We start from the raw sequence: 16,360 nt of genomic DNA on the forward strand, positions 1-16,360 counted from the left end.
AAGTTTTATCATGAGATTGTAGCAATTCAGTCACATCTTCAGGCTCCACTTCTGGTTCTCTTCCTATTTCCACAAACCTTCAATTTGTAAAAAAAAAAAAAAACAACACATTATACGTGGAGCACAATAAAGTAAAGCACAATTAGAGAGAGAGAGAGAGAGAGAGAGAGAGAGAGAGAGAGAGAGAAAGAAATAGTGAGCAAAGGAAAGAGAGACTTTCTTGAAGAAATGACCAAACTGAGGTATGCAGGAGAAAGGTGATATAGTTAGTAAGTGCAAAATAAACAAACAAAAAAAACCAAAGGGAACTTCAAGCAGGATTTTAAAAACAGCATGTGCAAAGGCACTGTGGTAGAAGGGAATGTGAACGTTTGAGAGGGATGTTAGAGGTCTTTAAGTTTAACCAGTCACTAAACCCATGTGCCTTTGACATAACTCAACATCTAATGAGAAGAGCTTCTAAGAGGAAGCAGACTGTCCTCAGTGAGAAACAGAAAACAAGCTGATGTTCGGCAGCATGCCATAGTAGAGAGGGTACAGATCTTATTTTAGATAGAACCTCTGGGTTTGAACTTCTGTTTCAACTCCTTGCTATACAACCTCGAGCAAAGGCTGCAACTTCTCTAGATACTAGATTTCTTGTCTCGTATTACCATCTACTTATGGTTTTAATTGGTGGATTAAAAAGGAACACATCTGTCATGTACACAGCACAATACCTGACCTACAGCAAGTGCTGAATAAATATTACTTTCATCTCATGACCACCCATCTTGGTAACTGCAAGAAAAATGGGAAGGGGAACCCCAGAATGTGTTTTCAATTTCCAACCTGAGCTGTTTCTTAGAAGCACTGCCTCTGCCATAAGCAATCATATTTTATCTCTGCAGGTGCAGTATATAGCATTCCTATTTTCACAACAACTATTTAACATACATGGAAATGCTTTGAAATTTTTTTACCTTCTCCTGTCCAAATGTCCTCGTGTTTCTACCTATTACTGTCTCTCCAAAGAAAAGGTCGGTGGCGGGTGTGGGGGGGTAGATTAATAGTTTAAAGATTTCAGCATTTGTATTTATTAAGTGAGGACCCAGTTAAGATTTAAGACATACAGATAAATTTCAACAGTGACTAGTTCTGAATTTTGATCAAATAGCCAACCAAATATGACTCTTCTCTTGTCCCTTGCATGAATTAAAACTCTCGAAGAGTAGTCTCCAGCAGGAAAAAACCCAAAACACTAAGACTATTTTGATCACCCTCTGCTGTAGCAGGGCCCCCACCTCCACTCAAAACTGGTTTGTTGTATCAAGTTCAGAGTTTGTCAGGCTGAACCATCCTAATGACTCCTTCCTTTATTTCAGCAGTGTTTGTGAAAGACTTGTTTTTGGTTTAAAATGACTGTCTCCACCAAGATCCAGAAAAGCTGCTAGGCTTTGAGCTCACAGAGAGTCCTTTATTCTGCCAGGACACAAGCAAGTCAGTGACGGCACAGAGCTGCTCTCTCCGAGCTTCTGTGCTGCTGGTTTAAAGGAGGGAATGATGCAGTCCATTCATATCTGAGATGGAGGGGGCTCCTCTCTTACACACACAGCTCCTTCTCTTCTGTTTATGCTGGTCCCCTCGCCCTCCCAAGAGGGTAACAGTGAGGGAAGCTTCCACTGCTCTGTCTCCAGAAGCTCTTTTAGGCCAAAAGGACCTGCCCAGCCCCGGGAGGCCCTGTGACTTCTGTAGAAACACACAGCCTAGGACTTTACTACTTAAATTGCACTTCTCAGACCAGCAGCTTGGGCATCACTTGGGAGCTTGTTAGAAATGCAGATCCTGCTTACCCAGGCTACCCAGGCAAATCAGACCCCAGAGAATCAGAATCTGCCTTTTAACGAGACTGCCAGGCAGTTCATTTCTACTTCAAAGTTTAAGAAGCACGGGGGCGCCTGCTTGTCTTAGTCAGTTAAGTGTCCCGCTTCAGCTCAGGTCATGATCTCAGGGCCCGTGAGTTTGAGCCCTGGGTCAGACTCTGTGCTGACAGCCCAGAGCCTGGAGCCTGTTTCGGATTCTGTGTCTCCGTCTCTCTTCCCCTCCCCTGCTCACGTGCTCTCTCTCTTTCAAAAATAAATAAACATAAAAAAAAAAAAACAAAATTAAGGACTGTCCTAGGCCACCCAGCCAAGAAAGATACGGAGAGAACAAAAAGCACTTTAAAGGTGAAATGCATTTCCTTTGCCCTGGATGCCCTTTCCTATACCAGTCTCCAGGCCTCATCTCTGCACGCCTGAATCCTACCCTGTCTTTCTTTGTTGAGCTGTCTGCAATGCTTCTTTTGGAAATCTTCACTGATTGTGTCAGCCAGAGGCATCTTCCACTCAGTTACCTGTATCTTGCTGCAGTGTGTTTATGCCATACAAATATGTTTGCACAGGTCTAATCCATCCCGTTTGAGGCTTGAGACTTGCCTGAACCTTCTCTATATCCTCTAGAATGTCTAGGACCGTAGGCCCTGGGAGGAAAAAGCCTATTTATTTATTGAAAGAAGGGAAGGGAAAGAAGAAAAAAAACAGATCCATTCATGAAGTAATTGTCTCTGAAAAACTGAGTGCAGCCCCAGGGATGAACATAAGCCTGCTTAAAACAGGATCCCAGGAACCATGTTATGCTCATCTTTAAAGAGCCCCCCAATACACCAGACATGGAAATGTCTCAGTTTTCCAGAAGCTTAACTGGACCAGATCAGATTCAAACCACCCCATTACAGCACTCATCATTTAGACCTGGCCCAAAGCAGACATCTTTCTAGAATAAAATCACAATTCTGCTTGCTAGAGCCTTGACCCCTGGCTTTAAGTGTGCTGTGGGCTCTGAACCACTACCTCTTCACCCATTTTTGTCCTATGTGTTTTCCCACTTTAGATTAATGTATTTTTTCTAAAGAAAAAAAGGCATTTTGAAAACTTTCAGATTCATTGTTTCTTTGGAAAGAAAGCTTACTGAAAATATTTGTTTCCGTTTTTTCAATGTTTACTTATTTTTGAGACAGAGAGGGAGAGGAGAGAGTGCAAGTCAGGGAGGGGCAGAGAGAGAGGGTGACACGGAATCCAAAGCAGGTTCTAGGCCCTGAGCTGTCAGCACAGAGCCAGACGTGGGGCTTGAACCCACAAACCGTGAAATCATGACTTGAGCCGAAGTCGGATGCCCAGCCGACTGAGCAACCCAGGTGCCCCAATATTTAGTGTTTCTAATTCAAGTTTTCATAATGCATACTTGAGTAAAGGCAATGAGTTTCTGGCGGCAAGTTACAAGTTAAAAGAACATTTTATTGCTCTGAATTGATAGTTGAGTCAATTAAAAACCTTGACTCTAGATGAGATTTATGATGTCATATTCATAATAAATATGTCTTCCCGACAGACATCCTGGTGTCATTATAATTTTACCACACATAAAATATAATGGGAACTGTTCCTAGGACTTACAAGAAATTAGACTTAACTAGTGTCAATACTGTTGTGACTCGTAAAATGAGTATATGACCTGCACTGTGAGACTTTGTTGTAGGACTGGAGTTCACAGAGAGCAGGCATGTTTTCTTTGATAAGCATTTAAAAAGTATGACTAAATTATTCAGGATCAGTCATTTTGGGGGTACTGTCATGTGTTATAATACTTTTGTAGAAAAATTGATGATCCTGTTCAGGGGGAATATTCAGAAGCTATAGCCCTGTGATTTCCACCTCTGTGAATTTCTTTTCAGGAAACAGCTCTATTATAGCAGCATTAATTGTGAGAGCAAATTTAAGTAACACTCCTCAGGAAACAGGAAATAATTAGGTGCATTTAGTCATTTTATTTGATGAAATATTATGTACCTTTTATAAACAATAAATGGGATAGTCAACCGGAGACTTTATGAGACCAGCTTAATTTTTTACTTTTCTATACATTAAGTTGTAGAAGTATTATTGAAACTAAACATACCCCCCGGGCACTGTACTAGACACTGGGGATGCAGCAGTGAAAATGACGATGATTCATGACCTAGTGACCTCACAGTCTGATGGAGGAAAAAGATACTGAATGAGTAGATACATAGTTACAAACTGTGATCATGCCAGGACCTAAGGGGTTAGCACCTAATAGGGGAACCTAAGCTGGTTTGGGGAAGAGGGTATTTGTCAAGGAAACTGGGGAAGTGGAGGAAGAATCAGAGTTAGTGAGGGAAGGCTGGGGGAGAGTGTTCCAGGTGGAAACAGCGGGAGCAGAGGAACAGAAACCCAGAGGTGGGAAAGGGCTTGATGCCATTACAGAAGTGGAAGAAGGACCAGAGTGGCTGGAGCATAATTCATGAGAGGAGAGTGGAGTACCCTGAGGAACTAGATCATGCGACGCCTTCGAGATTTATCTTATCAATCCCACTGCAGTTTCTAGAGTGCAGGGGTAGCAGGGACCTATTTATAGTTTAAGACCACTTTGTGCTGTATGGGAAATGGGTTGAAATAAATCAAGAGTAGAGGAAGGGAAGGCACTTTGTAGACCGCTGTAGCAGTCCAGTAAGAGAGACAAAAGTAGTTTAGATAAGATCTAAAACTGGGAAGATGAGGAAAAGGGGACAGATTCAACTACATTCTGGAGGTGAGAAAAATAAAGTTTGCCAATAGATTGGGAGCAAGAATGGAAACATTAATGACCATCTTCATTTGCTTCCTTAAACCGCTGGGTAAATGGTGATTCACTCCCATATTTCATACAGTTGGGAATTTAGGAAAGAAAACTTAAAAATGCATTTTGGACCTGAGGTTGAGATCTTGTCAAAGAACCAAGTTGAATAGTCAAGTAGACAGTGTACGGGTTTGGAAGAATAGATCAGAAAATAGATCTGGTTTGAAATTAGCTATTTGGGAGCCATTGGCCTTAAGATGGTATTTGATGCTATTGTACAGAAAGAGTATTGAATATCTGGGGGAAAAAAAAAGCCCATTTTAAGTTTCAAGAACTATAATATTAAGAGGTCTGATTAAGGAGGAACAGCTATCACAGGTGACTTCCAGGCCGGAGATCTGTTGGGTAATTCTGGAACCAAGAAAATAGTATTTCAAGAAGGAAGGTGTGGTCAGCAGTGTTGAATACTGCTAAGAGGTCAGGCAAGATGGCGTGCTCCTATGTGTAAGAAACAGTTGTCTTATTAGGGTGGTGGCTTTAGAAGCACAATATATTATTTTTGATAATGTTTAAGCTTTATTTCTTTAGTTGACATCTGTTCCTTTTTGTTAATTTAATTTCAGTAAGATTTGAAACATCACATCAAATAAATGTGATGTATTTACTCCATCTTGATCCTTAAACTCTTTGTTAATCATTATTGTTTATATCTCTCTATTGTCATCTTACATATTAACCAGTTAACACTCATATCTCCAGTCTACGATTAAACCTTCGAAAGTTTTAAAGCTGACTAGCCCTCCAGCCTACCAGCAGAACTGCTGAATGCACAAAGTCCCTGCTTTATAAACACTGCGTTGAACATGTGGTTTGTTTCTTACAAGTTTTTGCATGATCTATAACAAATTATATATTTCTTCCTTTAAGTTTATTTATAGAATCTTGCCCAAAGTATCCCCTTCCTAAAAACAAAACAAAACAAAACAAAACAAAAAAAAAAACAAAAAATGAACAAACAAAAAACAAAACAAAACAAAAGAAAAAAAACCAAACTCCAAAACTACCTTATTCAGGTAAATTCCGGTCTTAATTTGGCAGATATGCAGTGAGGCCAAGATGCCAGTATGTGAACAAGGTGATTCTTTGTTTGCTATTTTTAAAAAAAAATTCCAATATTCTATTCAGGAACTAAAGAAAGGAAGTGAGATGGTTTGGAAAGGAACTACTATCTTCCCGGTTTGGGGGTACCCCCACCCTCCACTTAAATACCTTGACTATTCATTTTCTTCGCAGTGACTCAGAGTGTCATCACCCTGTGCTGCTCATGAATAGGAAAAAAGAAAGAGGAAGGAGCCTCCAAAAGGACTGGTCTCAGCACAACTGGCAGAACTCTGTTCACTTCCCCCAACTTTCTCCCTAAATGCTCTAATTATACTGTTAGATAGTAGTCTCACCTCAAGCGCAAATTCTTGGCAAGAATTCAAATGCGTGCAGTTGCCTTCTGTAATCTTCTACCCCTCTGTTACGGCTTACCAGAACTCGTCTAAAGTCACTTCCTTGCTGAATGTCTGATGAGACAGGACAGATCTCCATGTCACTCACTTGTATTCTGACTTTTCTACCTCTCCCTATCTGTATCATCAGGCGTATTCAGATAGGTCTCAAGAAAATATGTCATCCTGTCTCTTTGTTGTGGATGACACGATATAACTTCCACAGCACTAGGGATTGAAGGGGTACATGGGAGTGTTGGAGATCTGGCAGCAGGATGGAAGAGAGTAAGTGAGGGTAATGTTTAGAGGTTTTATATGGTAGGTGCCATGGTGCCCGAGACGAGAGCTCTTAGGGACAGATGATTGCATTTTTCTAGTGATATTCTTTATTTTATTTTATTTTTTTAATGTTCATTTATTTTTAAGAGAGAGAGCATGAGTGGGAGAGGGGCAGAGAGAGAGGGAGAGACAGAAGCCAAAGCAGGCTCTAGCACAGAGCCCGACATGGGGCTCGAATTCCCAAACCGTGAGATCATGACATGAGCCGAAGTCGGACGCTTAACCAATTGAGCCACCCGGGCGCCCCTCTAGTGATATTCTTGACTCTTAATTTTTGCCTGAAGAGACTTAAATACAGCATGTGTAACTTGCATTTCTCCTTTTATCTACTAGAGGAACCCTCCCAGATCAAAGAGGAAAAGCACACCTTTCTATGACTTGCTTCTCTTTTATCATAAGCCAGCTTCTCTTTTTGGAGAACTGTTCAACTATTTTGGTTGTTCTTGGTGGTAGACTCGCTGTGAAAGTTGTCCAATTAAATGAACAGATATTTTTCAACCTGTAGAAAGGTCTGTTGGTACACAAGAATGCCTGTTAGTACAGTGCAGTACTGGCCTCATCCATGGGCAAATTGTTCACTTAGTGGGGTGGGAGAGAGAAAAGGGAAAAGCAAAACCAGGATGTGAAATGTCCAGTTGAAAATTGCCTTAAGGTTTCTCTCAATCTCAAAATTGAAGTCTCCCATTATTGGGTTTTCCATGTCACAGTTTGTGGGTTATGTCTCAGTCATTGATTCACTTACTATGATAATAAGGAGCATTTAGCCAACATTCAATCCCTTTCCCTTTCCCTTTCCCTTAGGACCCGCTTAACCCTCTGACTTTGGCCATGTGGCTTGCTTTGGCCAAAGCAAGTGCTTTGAGAAGTGCTTCTCACTTCTCATAGAAGTGAGAAGAGGCTATAAATGAAAAGCGCTTATGTAATTTTGCTTGATTTTCATGCTCTGGTGATCTGCCGTGAGAAGAGCATGCCCCATGTAGCTGCTGCTATTTTATCCCCCAGACAAGCACACCTGGACTAGACCTGAACCCAATCCAAAGCCTGGGGCCAAGTCCAGCCCTCCTGCTTTCTGTGGCATAACTTCCCGGCCAAACCAGTCTAAATCAGGTGACCTGCAGATCCACGAGCATTTAATGTGTGTTCTTATAGCAATCAAGTTTTAGGGCACTTTGTTATGCAGCATCTTTGTGGTAATCGCTAACTAATACATATACTTAGAGGAATTATGGCATAAACATAAGCAAAGAAAAGCTACTTATCTAGCTTCATCATTTTCCAATTTAAGCCTTGAAAGAGCATCAAAATCACTTAGTCACATCATTTAGTTTGAAATGAATTTGGCTCACTGTACATATCCTTATAACATAGAACTTATAGAAAAGCACACTGAATTTGAAAATAAATACAATAAAATCATTCAAAATTAAAAAGCCATTTTATTTTCAAATATTATTAGCAGGACTTTCCAGTTCAAATGCTCTTAAATAAGGTGGTTTTATGTGAGTAACATATATAGCAATAATACTATTCTTTGTAATCAGTTCTCCATCTGTCCATCCATCCATCCATCCATCCATCCATCTATCCAACCATCCATCTACCTCTCTACCTTCATTAGTTTTTGCAGTTTATATAGTCATTTAGAAACAATGCAGTAGGTTTTAGGTAATTCAAATTAGAATTTAGAATTAGAAAAGTTGCATAAATTTCTTGCATTCAAATTATGTGAGAAATCCATGAGCATTGCAGCAAGATTCAAAGGTGCAGATAAGCAGAAAAGAAAAATCCTACACAAATACACCACCTAGAGATAACCTTTGTTAAAATTTCATTATTTTTACAAACTTCTTTTCTACATCTGCCCGTGTGTGTGTATTTTTATATATATTTAATTACAGTGGATTCATACTGTGCACACTGTTCTATAAACTGCCTTTATCACTTTTATGTTGCAACTTCCCTCCAGGAAAATAATATAGAGCTACATAATCATTTGTAATGACCCTCTAGTATTTAATGAAATGCGTACTCTATAATTTGTTAACTAGTCCCCTATCTTTGAGTGTTTAGGTTGTTTGCAGGCTTTCTTTTAAAATTTCCATTGTAAATGACACTTGGATGGGCATTCTTGTTCATATATTTTTCTCACTTTTCAAATTATTTCCCTATGATCAATTCCTAGAAGGGATATTGCTAATGCAAAGGTTAAATGTACACAGAAGGTTTAAGACTCTTGTCGAGATAAGTTCCAGGGAGGTGGCACACATTTACATTCCCTCTGGCTGTAAGACTTTGTCTGCACCTTCCAGAAGTTCTTCCATCTTTTGCTGCTTTTTGAAAGATGTTTCTCCCTTCTCTGTTTTCTTTTATGTATCTACTATTCACATTATTTCCCACTTGGAGTAATTTGAGAAATTCCTTCTTTCCATTTTTTTCCGTGACATGTAAAGAAATAAAACATGACTTAAGAAACGTCCTGAATGCAATAGAAAAAGTAAAAATAATCACGACAGCAAAGTAGTCTTCTTTTTCAGAAAAAAAAAATTTAATTATGGCCTCAAGATTGTTTGGAATAATAGTTAACTAAATCATAACCTTTACAATTTCATGATATTAAATAGGGCTTGTTGGAAATGAGTCATTCTGTACACATTGGGAGTTTTATGGTGAGTTTAATGTCACTGAATTTAATTAACTTGTCATTTGCACGTCAGTATACTATGGAAACCCCTCCTCGGTCGGTGAGCTCCTAGCACTGAACAAAAAAATGCACAGTTCCTCTCAGAAGTTATAAGATCTATGTGACTAGTAGCTGAAGAAACAAGGCATAAAACAGTGGATTCTCCAGCAGCAGGAGTTAAAAAAAAATCACAAAATTATAAAGGTAAACATGCTACCATGGAGGGAGAGAACAATAAGATAAAGGAACATTTTCATGGACTGAACTCAGTCTTTTGTAACCACTAAGAGATGAGATTATAAACTGTTGTCGGAATTTTCAGTGGGAAAATTGCTTAGAAGAGCCACCTGGCAGGGGACTTCACCCATGCACGGCCAACTCCCAGAAATGACACAAACACATGAAAAAAGAAATCCTTTAAAAAACGTTTTCAAGAAGGCAGAATAAAAAATGATAATATTTTGAATATTACAAAAGAAGCCACTGCAGTGAAGACTGTATGGAAAACCTAAAATGTCTTCCAGACCAACCCCTTCGATGTCTTTTTGTCATCTTAATCATTCCTATGTATTTTGGGGGGAGTTAGGAAGTTCTCACTGCAAAATCAGACTTTACAAAACTTACAGAATACTTTTGCACAACTAATTTCTGGTATGGTTTTCTAGCACATTAGTTTTTTGTTTGTTGCTTAGAAGTAACATGGAATGTTATATTTCAAAGGGCTTGTTTGACAAAGCGATTAACGTTATTCTGTACAACGTTGCGTTCAAAAACAATACCCTTTAAGAATAATTTATACTTTCTTTATGTGTGTATATATTATATTTTATTTATTTATGTATTTATGTATTTATTTATTTATTTTGAGGTGGGAGGGGCAGAGAGAGAGAGAGAGAGAGGAGTGGAGAGAGAGAATCCTAAGCAAGCTCCACACTGTCAGCACAGAGCCCAATATAGGGCTTGAACCCTTGAACTGTGAGATCATGACCTGAGCTGAAATTGAGCAGGTCACTTAACTGACTGAGCCACCCAGGCACCCTATACTTTCAAAAATAGATCTCTCCTGCTGTTTATTTCTCTTGAAGCATGTGTATTTTCTGGTGTGCCTTTTTATTCAAATTCAGTTCAACAAATATTTACGGAATAACCACTTAGTATAAGACTTTGTGTCAGAGCTTCAAAAGAGCTAAGAGTAGAGACAGTAGATTAGTGGGTGCCAGGGGCTGTGGGGAGGAAGCGGGGGAGGTGGGGGAATGCGTGCTTAATGGAAATGGGAGTTTCCTTTTTGGATGATGAAATAGTTCTGGAACTACCTAGCGGTGATGGTTGCACAATACTGCAAACGTACTACATGCCACTGTAGACTTAAATGGTTACAGTGGTAAATGCCATGTATTTTACCATAATTTTAAAAATCAGGCAGACAGAAAAGAACTAATGGGGTCAATGGAGGAGGCACATATATTCTACTTCAGAAGTACATTTAATCGGGAAATGTATTTAAATTATCCTTCCAATGTCACTATTGATTTCATGTAGTAACGGTCAAATCCAATTTAACAAGCATGTATTATTAGGGCGGTGATTGGCAATCATATTTAAAACTGAACAGGCATGCAGGAAGTAGATGGTTCTTGCCTTCAAGTAGCTTTCACTTTTATAGGGAATTAAGATGGCTATAAGAATGTCTAATGCAAGGGGCGCGTAGGTGGCTCAGTCAGTTAAGCATCCGACTTCAGCTCAGGTCATGATCTCACACTCTGTGAGTTCGAACCCTGCTTCAGGCTCTGTGCTGACAGCTCAGAGCCTGGAGCCTGCTTCAGATTCTGTGACTGCCCCTCCCCTGCTCATGCTCTGTCTCAAAAATAAATAAAGACATTAAAGAAAATGTTTTTAAGAATGTCTAACACAAGACGGAGTGTCAGAGGAGCCATATGAGAGAGGTGAACATAGTGCTAAGGAGGTAAAGAGGATAATTAGATTGATTATTGGGGAAAGCATCAGGGATACGATAGCTTTGTACTTGGTCTTCAAGGATGGGTCTGATTTTGCCAATTGCAGAAGATGCTTAACGGTCAGCCTAGATAGAGACAAAAAATGTAAGGTCGTTATGGGGGAAAGTGGCCAGGTTGGCTGGAAGGCATCCTTTAAGAGGTCAAACAATGAAACTGAAGTTTGAGGCGGAGTCAGGACGTGTGGGAGAGAACTGAAGACATTTAGAGTTTGAAGATGATTTAGAAGGAATTTTTTCCAACTTTTCACCAGCTAAATGGATCTGAACTACAGCATCTGGCGAGTGGCCATTCAGTTGCTTTGGGAATTCCTCTGGTGACTCAGAAGTTACCATCTTCTAAGACAGTCTGGGATGCTGTGAGGTGACTAAATGGTTAGAGTTCTTGTATTGATCAGAAGTCCACCCACAATTTCTATCCATTTATTTGAGTTCTGTCTTTGAAACCACACTCAATAAAGTGAATTTTTTTTGTTTCCTATCAGCATTTCAGTGTTTGAGTCAGGAAATATATTCTTTCTTTCTTGTCTTTCTAAGTTATGTATTCCTGGGTCCTTTAATTATTTAATTGTTTCTCTTAGGACATGCTTTTGGAGACTTCTGAAATTCGTCTTGCCATTTATTAATTTGGTAAGCATGGCTTTGATGTTGATATTCAAGGCATAAATAAAATGTTTTAGAGGAAATTGCAGATGATACAATTTTAAACAAACCACTCTAATTTCCCTTTCAGGTAGACTCTGAATTGGTCATTAACTGGTCATCTCTGGAAATGGTCATTGAACTAATTATGAATTCAGCCAATTTTTTTCATTGGCCAATATTTTATTATTTTGCTCATGGATTATATTATGAGGCATAATTTTAACTGCATTGCTAAAATTCACATAGTGACTAGGAGCTCAGGCCCTGGAGTTAAGATTTTGGGACTGGTATCTGGCATAGCCAGCTACTAGCCATGACCTTGGCAAATTACCTAATTTCTATGTGCTTCAGTTTCCTCATCTATAAAGTGTGTGCAAAAATACTACCTACTTTTGGGGCACCTGGGTGGCTCAGTCGGTTAAGTGTCCAACTTCGCTCAGGTCAGGATCTCCCAGTTTGTGAGTTCGAGCCCTGCATTGGGCTCTTTGCTGACAGCTCAGAGCCTGGAGCCTGCTTCAGATTCTGTATCTCCCTCTCTGTCTGCCCCTCCCCTGCTCATGCTCTGTCTCTCTCTGTCTCAAAAATAAATCCCCCCCCCAAATTTTTTTAATAAAAAAATTACTACCTACTTTTTTCATTAAATAAGTCATTATCCAGCAATAGTAAAAATAAGAAAAAATTAATTACTACTATTATTATGGGGTTTTTTAAATATGTCCACAAATTCTTTGATATTCTTCCCTTCAAGAGGTGGAAACTAATTTCTTTTTTCTTCAGTGTGAGTGGGACTTTGTGACTTCTAACAAATAGACTACGTAGTTTTTCAACAAAAAAAGCATTGTGGCTATGTCCTTGCTGTCTCTTGATTTGCTCACTCTGGGAGATATGAGCTGCCATGTCAGTTTTCTACTTCTGTGTGACAAGCCTCCTCAAATTTAGCAACTTAAAACACCCATTTTTTAGCTCAGATTTTCAACACAGCATGACCAGGTCTTTCTTGGGGCTATTATGTGCATTTGAACAAGGACATTATGTATCAGAATATGCTTGCAGAAGGCTACTTGAGCACAAGGAATCCAGAGAGGGAAACTGGAAGTTGGGAGAGTATCTGACAGCTCAGGATAGAAATAATGTTTGGTCCCAGATTGCTGAGGTGACAGTAAGACTGGATGGAGAGGTAGGAAGGGAAAATCATTGAAGAAGTAGAATCTACTGGATTTGGAAGTCAAATTACTATTGGTCATTGATGGAGTCCTGGGATTTCAGTGATCAAGAAATACAAATGTGGGAATGAAAAAATATACGTTGGGGAATTATTCAATGGTGGTAATTGTTCGAGTTGTGTGGGTGATATGCCGTGGGAGGGTGTGAAAAAAATAGAGCTGAAAGAAGAATGTTAGGGGATACTTAAATTTAGACGTGTGGCAAGTATAAAGTCAGAGAAAGACAGAAATGGAGCATTTTAAAAGGTAGGAGGAGAGTGAGAAGAGTTAAGTAGGAGATGAGAATTTCAAGAAGGAGGAGATAAGTAATATCAATGAATGCCTGTCCTTAAGGTTCAAGAAGATGAGGACCAAGAAGTTAACTGACAATGAATTTAAAAGTGTGTTGTAAGAAAGAAGAGAACATAGCCAGTGCATTTCTAAGTGCAGCAATCTGGAAAAGCTGACAGAAAATAAATATGTTTCTTTAAACTATAGAAAGCTTATGAAAGAAATTGAAGAAGACACCAAAAAATGGAAAAATATTCCATGCTCCTGGATGGGAAGAACAAATATTGTTAAAATGTCGATACTACCCAAAACAATCTGCGTATTCAATGCAATCCCTATCAAAATAACACCAGCATTCTTCACAGAGATAAAACAAACAATCCTAAAATGTGTATGGAACCAGAAAAGACCCCAAATAGCCAAAGTGATCTTGAAAAAGAAAACCAAAGGAGGAGGCATCACAATCCCGGACTTCCAGCTATATTACAAAGCTGTAACCATCAAGACAGTATGGTACTGGCACAAGAACAGACACTCAGATCAACGGAACAGAATAGAGAACCCAGAAATGGACCCACAAACATATGGCCAACTCATCTTTGACAAAGCAGGGAAGAATATCCAATGGAATAAAGACAGTCTCTTCAGCAAGTGGTGCTGGGAAAACTGGACTGCGACATGCAGAAGAATCAACCTGGACCACTTTCTTACACCAGACACAAAAATAAACTCAAAGTGGATGAAAGACCTCAATGTAAGACAGGAAGCCATCAAAATCCTTGAGGAGAAAGCAGGCAAAAACCTCTTTGATCTTGGCCACAGCAGCTTCTTATCAACACGTCTCCAGAGGCAAGGGAAACAAAAGCAAAAATGAACTACTGGGACCTCATCAAAATAAAAAGCTTCTGCACAGCAAAGGAAACAATCAGTGAAACTAAAAGGCAACCAACAGAATGGGAGAAGATATTTGCAAATGACATATCAGATAAAGGGTTAGTATCCAAAATCTACAAAGAACTTATCAAATTCAACACCCAAAAAACAAATAATCCAGTGAAGAAATGGGCAAAAGACATGAATAGACACTTATCCAAAGAAGACATCCAGACGGTCAACTGACACATGAAGAAATACTCAACATCACTCATCATCAGGGAAATACAAATCAAAACCACAATGAGATACCACTTTACACCTGTCAGAATGGCTAACATTAACAACTCAGGCAACAACAGATGTTGGCGAGGATGCGGAGAAAGAGGATCTCTTTTGCATTGGTGGTGGGAATGCAAGCTGGTACAGCCACTCTGGAAAACATTGGGGAAGTTCCTCAAAAAACTAAAAATAGAACTACCCTATGACCCAGCAATTGCACTACTAGGCATTTATCCACGGGATACAGGTGTGCTGTTTCAAAGGGACACATGCACTCCCATGTTTATAGCAGCACTATCAACATTAGAAAAAGTATGGAAAGAGCCCTGTGGTATATATATATATATATATATATATATATATATATATATATATATATACACACAATGGAGTATTACTCAGCAATACAAAAGAATGAAATTTTGCCATTTGCAACTACGTGGATGGAACTGGAGGGTATTATGCTAAGTGAAATTAGTCAGAGAAAGACAAAAATCCTATGAATTCACTCATATGAGGACTTTAAGAGACAAAACAGATGAACATAAGGGAAGGGAAACATAAATAATATAAAAACAGGGAGGGGGACAAAACATAAGAGACTCTTAAATGTGGAGAACAAACAGAGGGTTACTGGGGGGGTTGTGGGAGGGGCGATGGGCTAAATGGGTAAGGGGCCTTAAGGAATCTACTCCTGAAATCATTGTTGCACTATATGCTAACTAATTTGGATGTAAATTTTAAAAAAGAAAAAAAGAAAAGAAAAAAAGAAAAGGAAAGAAATATGTTTCTCTTAAAGATGAGGAGAATGACCCGGCCTCTGAAAATGATTCCAATTCTAATGTTCTTCCTTTTCGGAGCTAGAGAATCCTGGGAGATTTCGAGGAGTGATTAGTTAAATATTTCTCTCGGTGGAGGTTACTCATGTAACTAATTGCCAAAAAGAACCGTGCTGCCTCTTATGCGCTTCCTGAATTACAACCCTGTACTCATAGTTTGGACACTGGTCATTCACTTCTCTCAAAGCCATCTTGAGGCTGTTCTTGCAGCAGAGATGACACCTGACGTCTGTCCATCCCAGTCACCACCACTCATCAACCAAACTGCCCTGGATCAAACTGAGTTTCTGGCAATCTGAGGGGAAGGAGGGACTGTATCATCCATAAACATTAAACAAGGTTATAATATAGAGACGCGATGACACCTAGCAGAATGACAAGGACTAGGTTTGAGTAAGCACTTACCATACTTCTGTCTTTTCTCCATTCCATGCCTCAGCCAATTTTACTGAAAACCATGTTTTGTTTTGTTTTGTTTTTTCCCCCACAAGCATACAGATGTCATTGCTACGCTCATTATTCTCTTTTCTTTGTCTTCTAGTGTCTTTTCTTTGTTTTCCCACTTTTCCCCATTACCTCAGGAAAATCAAACTTCCAGCTCCTTTTTCTTTCTCTCTGCCCACTTCCCTACGTTTCCATTTGCTCAAAAATCAGCCTTAATCAATTGTGATAAAAATAAGAGAACACTAATTATATACCTCTGTAAAGAAAATTAAAATTATATATTTTGAAGTTAAGTGTTATGAAGAATTGACATTAATTTCTGAAGCCCATGAAAATGAGGAACTGTTCCTTTGAAAACACGTACAGAATTTCTCTATGCATTATCACAGCCCTTTAGAACATGTTTTTTTCCTGAAGTGGCAATATTCTGACTCTGTGTGTGTGTATGAGTGAGTGAGTGTGTGTGTGTGTGTGTGTGTGTGTGTGTGTGTGTGTGTGTGTAAGTGCTGACATTCCATGTATTGCATGGTTTTCTACTACTTTTCATTGCTGGTGTCTAATAATTCAGGTATGTTATGAGAAAATAGGATTCTGTATAGTCCACA

The 16,360-nt window shown here is 39.2% G+C and overlaps 1 pseudogene; it reads left to right on the forward strand.

Annotated features, from left to right (window-relative positions):
- The window catches only part of LOC122468079, a 107,112-nt pseudogene that overhangs the window by 501 nt on the left and 90,251 nt on the right, over positions 1 to 16,360 (forward strand).

This window comes from Prionailurus bengalensis, chromosome B3, assembly GCF_016509475.1.
Source record: "Prionailurus bengalensis isolate Pbe53 chromosome B3, Fcat_Pben_1.1_paternal_pri, whole genome shotgun sequence".
Lineage (NCBI taxonomy): Eukaryota > Metazoa > Chordata > Mammalia > Carnivora > Felidae > Prionailurus > Prionailurus bengalensis.